Source organism: Tympanuchus pallidicinctus, unplaced genomic scaffold (assembly GCF_026119805.1).
Source record: "Tympanuchus pallidicinctus isolate F22 unplaced genomic scaffold, pur_lepc_1.0 scaffold30, whole genome shotgun sequence".
Taxonomy (NCBI): domain Eukaryota; kingdom Metazoa; phylum Chordata; class Aves; order Galliformes; family Phasianidae; genus Tympanuchus; species Tympanuchus pallidicinctus.
The window spans coordinates 3,451,804-3,460,569 of record NW_026294748.1 but is presented as its reverse complement, the minus strand read 5'-3'; the positions used below and the strand labels follow the sequence as shown (position 1 = coordinate 3,460,569).

Genomic DNA, 8,766 nt, shown 5'->3' with positions numbered 1-8,766 from the left:
GGATGAAGCCTTGCTGCTGGAAGTAGAGAGGAACTGCATTGCTCAGAGGATCGAAGAGATAGAAGCCCAGCTATTGCATCTTCAAAGTACAGAAGCCAGCAGTTCACTTCCTTGAGGAACCTAATTTAAAAGGCAATGGCTACAGCATTGATGTGTATGTAATTAGAGAGGCACATGATCAATTATCTTGTGGACAATTCATATTTGTTGGGTTTTTTAGTTGATTGAAGTATACTAATGCTCAGCTATCAATAATGTGTAGGCGTGAGGGATAAGCTGAGGTTCTTAACATTTTTCACTAATTTTAGAGTTTCTGTTTTAAGTCAGTAAAACAGAAATGATGTGAAGCCACTAATGGCCCCTACTTAATGTGTTCTGTATAGGCTCTGACATCTGACATCAAAGGTATTTTTGAGGATCTTTTAGGTACAGTTTAGAACCTTACTTCTAAGCCTTGCCCAGCAACTCCACACTGCTATGCATGTTTTCATTGTAATCTTACTGATCTCAATGAGGTGTGAGTACACTTAAATTATTCCCTGTAGTGATGACTGCAGCAATTTGTGTAGCTTCTGGTATAGCTTCCTGCTCCATCTCTTTCTGCACAGCTTTCCTTAGTTCCAGGTGAAGTAGAACAACATAAAATTGCTTGACTGTGAGCCAGTACAATGCCTGGGCAAACCACACAGGTAGGCTTCAGCCAGCTATTTCCAACAACAAAGCCAGTTCTCTTTTCATTCTGCAGTATTTACTGAATTGCTTATGCGTGAAGAAACTTGTGTACCTGCTCTTTCCTGGTTCCTAAACACAAATCTGTCCTTACTCATTCTCCCTTAGCAGAGTGTATTAATTAGAGGGTGAGACTTCAATGCCAAGGAGCCCAGACAGAAGCCCTCGACTCTGGTCTCGCTTACTGGTGTCTCTGGTGGATCCAGAGGAACTTCATGTTCTTTTTCTCTCACCTTCTCATTTTGCTGTTTACAAGTTTTCTGAGCTTGCTCTCAGAAGCAGAAGGTTTGTTTTGGTTCCTTTGCAACCTCACCTTGGGAAAATTCAGTTATTTGCTGACACTTTGAAGGGCCTTTAAGGAAATGAGAGGATTTATGGAAGTCAAATATACCTATTGGCAAACACTATGAAACAGTGGGATTTTCTTTCCTAGATTACAGCAGTGAAAAGGCTGCCATTGCTCTCCTTATTGCTTTCTTCTTTTAGGTTATCAGCAGATACTTTTATAACAGTACACTGCTGTCTCTGTAATATCCACAGGAAAACATCTAGATAGGTGGTAAAGTTACCTCTGCGTGCTCTGTGTGTTATATTTTTAAAAGGCAGACTGGGAGGCATTAGCAAATAAAATGTGTCAGTTTTTCATTGCAACAGTTTTCTCATGGAAGTAACTTTCTGCTTTGGATTGAAGCAAATGCACGTGTGTAGAATTCTGCTGGCAGTTCTCTCTTTTCCCCATTGTGGCTTTCTTAACAAATGCACTTCAGCTATAAGTAAACTGCTTTAGGCTTCAGAATGTGTTGGTTTTTTTCCCCCGCAAAATGAAAAAGTGTTAATGAAAAGTCCAGAGTTCCACATGATGTTACCTTTCATGTTCTGTTGGTAGTTACTAGAGGAAAAGAAGAAACAAATGAAATTGGACAAGGCTGAGTGCAAGATGCTGCACTTGGGTCAAGCTCGTCCCAGGTAGGATTACAGACTGGGAGAACTCCTTGAGAGCAGCCCTGCAAAGAAGGAGCTTTGGGTCCTGATGGATAAAAGCGGGACATGAGGCAGCAGTGCCTGCCTGCAGCCCAGTAGGGGTGCTCTGGTACCCATAGAAGGGTTGTCCTTATCTGCAGTGCTGTGTTCAGGTCTGGGGCCCCTGTACAGGAGGGTTGTGGTGCTTCTGGAGCAGGTCCTGGAAAGGGCCTTGAAGATCATCAGAGTCTGGAACATCTCTGGGAGCTCCAGAAAGGTTGAGGTAGTTGGGCTTGTTCAGCTTGGAGAAGAGAAGGCTCCAGGTAGACCTCATTGCAGTCTTCCATTAGGTGAAGGGAGCTTTAAGCAGGAGAGGGACCAACTTTTTTTACACAGTCTGACAGTGATAGGAAGAGGCTCTGAAGTAAAAGAGGGGAGATTTAGGTTAGGTGTTAGGAAGAAATCTTTTCCTTAGAGGGCAGTGAGGCACTGCTGCCCAGAGAGCTGTGGGTGCCCCATCCCTGGAGGCACTCAAGGGTGGGATGGGGCCTTGGGCAGCCAGAGCTGGTGGGGGCAACCAGCCCTGCCTGGGCATTGGAACTGGTCCCCTCCAACCCAAGCCATTCTGTGATTCAGCGAAATACAAAGAGGAGTGGTGCAAGCATGTATTTCATTCTTTCTTTGAAGTATTTACTGCTGGTAGCTCTTTTTCCAGCCCTCTCTGAAGTCTGGAAGTCAAGCACTTTCTGGAGTAGCTGTGAAGTCACCCTCGGGTTTGGAAGGCTGCTGTTACCGTGGGACTGCTGATAAGGCTGATGGAGTCTAGGATCTTTTACCTTGAAAGAGAAGGTATGGTGAGATTCCTAAAAAGATCTCTTCAATTAATGGCTTTGTGTGGCTCTAAGTTCTGAAATAAGGCCTTGTCAATCTGGGTAGTATGTAAAGCTAGTTTCTCAGTTAACGAAGCCAGACAATATTAATGGTGGTGCTTGTTGCAGTGACTGAAGCCCTGCTTGGCTGTGCTCATGTAGTTAACACTTGTTTCTCACTCATATAGAGCCAGAAACTTTGAAATACTGATGAAATGAAAGGTCCAACAAAAACATCTAATGAAAATGTCCACTGAGAATTTCATTGGGCACCTGAAATTCAAGTTGCTTTTGGAAATGGTCAAATTGAAGCTAGGATTCCCTCTGTACAGAAAGGAAATTTCCTAGCCACCTCAGTTCCAACCTCAAAAAAAACGTTCTTTCAAAAGTTACTGAGTTTATGACATGCTTTTATCTCTTCCAGGACCTGAAGGTCCCCATGTGGCTGTGCTCATGCCACTGCTGGAAGACCATAATCACTCCAGAGTTCCTGGGCTGATATGTGAGGTGAGTGTTTCTATAACCTTGTTCCCAAGCCCGAGAGAGTTTTGTGCTGGTTTTGTTCTTCCAGAAGGAATAAAATCCTGAAAAGTTCTTAATTTATAGTTAGAATAGGAAGTCTTTCTTTCTAAAACTAAAAAGAAAAAAGAAAAAAATGAAAATTCATTTTGAAGTTCTGGAGTAACAGCTTAGATGGAGTGTACCCTGGCAGTACCAGAATGTCACTTGATCTTTTCTTATCAGCTTTGTTTTCTCTGCTCTCTGCAGCTAAATTGGGAATGTGGGAAGATTGAGAAATGTCACCAAATACAGCAAACAAGCAACCTTGCTTTTGGAGGTTCCATCCACAGCAGGTGAGCCTCTGACCTGAATGAGGTCTAATACTTTGGCAGTGCCCCCAATTCTCTCCATGAGCACGTTGTGTTTCTGTTGCACATAAATGGAGTCATTCACTTCAGGACAACAGGAATAGAAGTGGGGGTTCCCCTTCCAAACAAACTAGGTAACTATAATAGAGTCAAATGGAAGCTGTTGCTTGGCACTGAGGTTTTGGAGGATGTCTGTATATTTGTTGGCTTATTTCTTGATGAAGTATCTCATTTGTTGGGGTGTTCCCAGAAGCCTGACATAGTAAATGACTCATTTTTATGAGAAAAGAGTGGTCTCGCTAAGCTGGCTCATCAGTCAGTCCATTGGAAGCCAGATACATGCTTATAGCTTTGCCCAATGAAGCCTTGATCCTTGCAGACACAGCTGTATGCTGAACTGCAGCAACTGGCAGAAGGACAGACTGCACCCCTGCTGCTTTCAGGACCAGTCTTGTAATGAATTCATCTTTAACTTAGCTGTTCTCTAAAGCTGTTGAAGTAAACGTGTCCTTAGTGCCCTCAATTCAACTTTTACCTGTCCTCCCTGGTAAATAACTTTATCACTTGTCAGTGGGTTATAGCTGCATGGGATGGACCTTGTCCCATCTGTAAGGTTCTAGTAATCCTGCTGATGATCTGTGCTGAGTGCTTGTTTATACACTGCAAAATTAGAAACATATTGAAACTGCATATAATATTTAAGATAAACTTGCAAAAGTAAGAGATGAACTTTTCTTATTCAAGGTTCCTCTTTAAAGAGCAGCTATAAAAGCTAATCACTGAGAGCATAACTTTCCTCTGTAAAACACCCAGTGATACATTGATCTCAGAATAAGTTCACAAACAATTTCAGAATTGCAACGCTTGCTTTTTGTGTTCATTATTTTGTTGCTGAAAATATTTCAGATTAAATGATCTCCAAAATGTATTTTTCTAATGGTGGCCCCCACAAGAAAAAAGAGATGCTGGGATGTACCAGTAAGATTCCTTACATGTTGATGACTGTATGCTGAAAATCACTAGTGTTTATGTGAGCTCTGTGCGATGGTCTTGGGTGTATTTAATAGTTGGTGTCCTGCAACAAGGCACTGATGTTCACCCAGCAATTCCTACACCTGTTCCTGGCTTTGAAAGAAAAAGCAACAACTCTTTTCCTTTAAAATCGAAGAGGAAATCTGTGGTTATGGTCACACAGTGTCATCTGGTTTCAACCCCCCATGTGTTATTCGTTCTGACTTAGGTTAATGCATACTTCGTGCCCAGTGGGTAGCATTTCTTTTCTATAAGATGTGCAGAAGTTCCAAGGTGTGCTGTGATGATACAGGAAGGATCACTGCAGGTCACATTGCTGACTTGCTGCACTGTTGATGGCAGTTACCAAAGGTATGAAGTGATGGAGCTGCAAAAGCATGTTCTGCTGGTACTAGGAAGGTACAGAAGTAGTACCTGCTCTGGATTTGTGGACTAAAGTTTGTTGGAAAACAGCATTTCTGTGTGGTAGCACCACAAACAGCAGTTACTTTGGGGTGAAATTTCCCTGTTTTCTCTTGAATGTACAGAATTCATTCTTAAGAAAACTCTGGAGAAATGGAAATCAGATCAAGGTAGCTGCTTCCTGGGGAAGAGCTCCTTCTTGAGGGAGGAGGTGCTTGGTTTCCCTTTTTGTCTGTTCCTTACTGGCAGTATAGAGGAGAAACCATTAAAAAATACACTCCTATCTACCAAAAGCAACAGACATCAATTCCCTATCTTCCTTCTCACCCATCTGTCAGTCAGTTAAGTTCTGAGAAATGAAAGCCTCAAAATAGCAGAGAAGATATGCTGTTCTCTATGAGAAATCTGCTGCAGCCCATCACCTATGAGCAACTAAGCAAACAACTTCATATTTCCTAGTTCTAAAGCTGTACCAGGTGTACACCTGTAGTGTTCTTGGAAAAATACCACAAGATTAGGAGAAAAGGTGCTAATAGGCCCGTTTCTTGGAGAAAATGTGCCAAACCAAACACAGATAAAATAAAGAAGGTTGCATTTTGAAAGCTGTTAGTTGCCAGGTGCCCAGCTCTTACGAAGTTGCACTGAAGGACCGTTGCATGTAGGGCTGATAGGTTGCCCTGTGTGAGTGGTGCCAAAGGAGATGCCAGCTGATCCCTGGGTTATGCTGAAAAAAACCTGAGTCTATGTGCTGTCCAAATCAGAAGCCTCTTGTAATGCTGGATATTGAGGTCGTGCACTTTTCAGTAGGTGTAAGAAACAGCATTTTTCCAGAGCAGTTTGTCTGAAGCACCCAGCTTGTTGGGATCCACAGGCTGAGCTTTACTGCAATGTCAGAAGGCAGGAGGTGAGAATTAGCAGAGTCCTGAGTGCAGATCCTGGGCTGAAGAGCTTTGTAGAAAAGTGCCAGATAACGAATGTGCTTACAAATAATGCCAGGGGGGAGATCAGAAGAAAGAGTGGGTATTTGTGGTTGAAATTTATATTATGATACTTCTGAAGAAGTTAGAAATGGGAGCAGTAAGAAGACAGAGTCCTCTCTTAATGCTCCTATGCAATTGCATTTATTCCACCTGCTGAAATGTCAGTGTGTTTATTTGCAGTAAATGAGGTCAGGACCTGTTTTGTTTCTTTGTCTCATCAGAGAAGCAAGCTAATTTTTTCTGCAGAAGCAGTGTGCTACACTGGGTGAGCAGTCTGAACTCTTTCCTGGATAAATAAATTTTAGATGTCAATACAATTTAATCCATATTAAGTCCCTCAGCAATTGTCCCCAATCAATGATTTACTACCCTAAACAGTTTCTTTGTAGTGCATTTGCCTGTGTTTTGTAGGTCAGCAGTAACTAAGAATGAGGAAGACTTTTGTGGTGTTATAAATCCTTTGCTTACCTTGGCTTCTCCACCCTCTGTTAGCAAACTGCAGTTTCAAAACTCCTAGCCAAGCTCAAAAAGGAAGTATTCATGCAGCAGTTACTCCTGTTGGGTTTTATTCTTTCGTGACTTTTTTCTTCTGGCCACATTCACCTTCTGGACTGGGAGGGACCAGTCTTCAGACTTGGCTGTGCAGATCCTGGACTCAAGGAGAAATTCACCTTGTGGGAAAAGCTAATCTCAGCAACGAGCAAGCTGGATCCAGATGCAGTCTGAACAGGAGGCTGTGCAGCCAAGCGGCTCCTTACCCTTCCAGTTGCTATTCATACTTCATTGGGTGGTGCTGATGTGGGGGGGCAGTTCTCCTACACCCCAGTTGACCTGCCCTGGTGTGCACCCTGTAAAGAAAGTTCAGTTCAAGCTGGCCAGCTGGGAGCTGGGAGGAGATTCGTCTTGGGAACATTCTGTCTGTTCAGGATGTAATGAACTTTCCTCCAAAATGGCTCATATTTGGCTATTCCTGACAAAAGTGTAGAACGATTCAAGTCTAGTCTAGCACAGTTGACTCGAACCCACTGAGAACTATAAACAAGATTCAATTCATCCACAGTAAAGAGAAGAAACCGGTTCTGGCCAGGGCTGTGTTGCTCCCAACATGGCAAAATAGGGCAGAAAGTCAGAATGGGGGAAGCTCTATACATTTCCCAGAGTGACTGACCTGGATACCTGAAATGCAAATGTAGGAGTGCAGCATTGTGTTTCTGACCTGAAGACTTCCGTATTTTGACAGGGAGGGTGCCAGGAGTGGCTTCTTCCTCCAGTTCTGCTGGTAACTGAGATTTGGGTGAAATCTGTTAATGTTTGTGCTTTAGGAACCTGAGGTTGTGTAAACTAAAATCACGAGTAGGTCTGTGCTGTCCTTCTCTGCATTGTTTTGTAGTGACAGCGTTATAGTAGGCTTCTTTTCTAAGTCTTGAAAGAATTCAGGCTCTGATTCTAGAAAGAGCTTGGGCCTCCTTAGGCAAAAGGCCAAGTGCAGAGCATTGTCATGTGTTAGCAGTCTCCACATTGGCACATCCATTGAGTAGTTCTTTGTGTGACAGTACGTTGAGGAATTTAGCAAAAGCTTTTGTGGTCTCCAAGTCATTTCCTGCAAAATGAGTATGAAGCCTACAGCAGAATAGTGACGTTCTGCAATGGAACGTGTTCTACTGATCTCAATTTATTTCAGAGAGGAACTAAGTGAAAATCTGAGATCAAGGACATTGTGATAACTCAAGTGTGTCCTTTTTTTACGAGTCTTACCACCCAACCTGTGCCTTTGCTTTGTTGAAGTGTGGTGTGCTAGCAAGAAACGTGTCAGTGTTGGTTACCTCTTCCATCTCATGGCTTGATATGGTGCAGGAGCTCTCAGCTCAGGCATGACAATGGATGTCACCACCTGGTTCTGGTTTTGTTCAGGTCTAACTAGTGTTATTCTCAAGGGTTTTATTATGATCATTGTGATGTATTGCTGTGTACTTCTTGGGCTAGTTTGCCATTTCTTTGGCTGTTGCCCTTCCTCAGGTCTCCTTACATCACTTGTCTTCATAAAGCAGTACTTAGAAGTCAAATTCTCCTCTCACAAACGAGACTTCTTTCTTTTTTTGTTACAAATGCAGAAAGCTGCAGAGGATTAGCACCCTGGGCATCTTTAAAAATAGCTGTATGTTCTTTTTCTACCTCTTTCTGTCACATAACTTCAGTGCATCTTTGTGTCTGCTTCCTCCTCCCAGCCCTCCCGGCAGGCAAGTAGCAGAACCAAGCTCAAAATAAATGATTGCAAGGCACTGCTGTGAGTGGTACCTGAACTTTAACCCTCCTCCTTCCCAGAAGAAGTAAAGGTAGCTTCTTTAGGCTATGGGGCTTTTGGATTTAGGAGAATTCCCTGTGCTTTGTCATATGGATCTCATCTGCTCTCTTACCTGGTAGGCTGTTTCAGATTTATTTGTGCAGAACTTCTGATGCGCTGCTGATCCACTGAACACAGTTCATCCATTCTGCACATTTTTCCATCTCTCCTTCTGTCCCTCTTTCTTCCAAGGCCTTACTTTTAGGATTCATGGATCAGGACTGTTCCTGCTTAAATGCATGCTCCTTATTTGCAGACCTCGGTTCACATCACTTTCCATGGCTTGCTGTTTCTCTTTTTTCTTCTGTATTTTCCTACTTCAGTTCTGGTTTTCAGCTTTTGATTGGAATTACCTTATCGAGTGTCTGTTGGCTGTAGCAGTTCTTCTATACTATTCTGTACTACAGTATACAGTGTTTTTCTGTTGAATCTCCTAGCTCCAACAAGCTGTATGAAGGCAAACAAATAGGATAGCATACACTGATGCTTTGTGTGAGGCAGAGCAGAGAATTCCAGAGGAATGCAGCCCTGAAAGGGTATTAATGCTACCTGTGGAAGAAAATTGCAGTAGTTTCTGAGTATGT

The 8,766-nt window shown here is 42.8% G+C and overlaps 1 protein-coding gene across 1 annotated transcript in view; it reads left to right on the top strand.

Moving 5' to 3' along the window:
- The first annotated feature begins 2,403 nt into the window (after positions 1-2,403).
- The window catches only part of SCN3B (sodium voltage-gated channel beta subunit 3), a 60,474-nt gene continuing 54,111 nt past the window's right edge, over positions 2,404-8,766 (top strand). The window contains exons 1-3 of the mRNA XM_052697036.1: positions 2,404-2,538; positions 2,983-3,060; positions 3,327-3,412. The gene's annotated coding sequence lies outside the window, so the exon portion shown is untranslated. The remainder of the gene's footprint in view (positions 2,539-2,982; positions 3,061-3,326; positions 3,413-8,766) is intronic.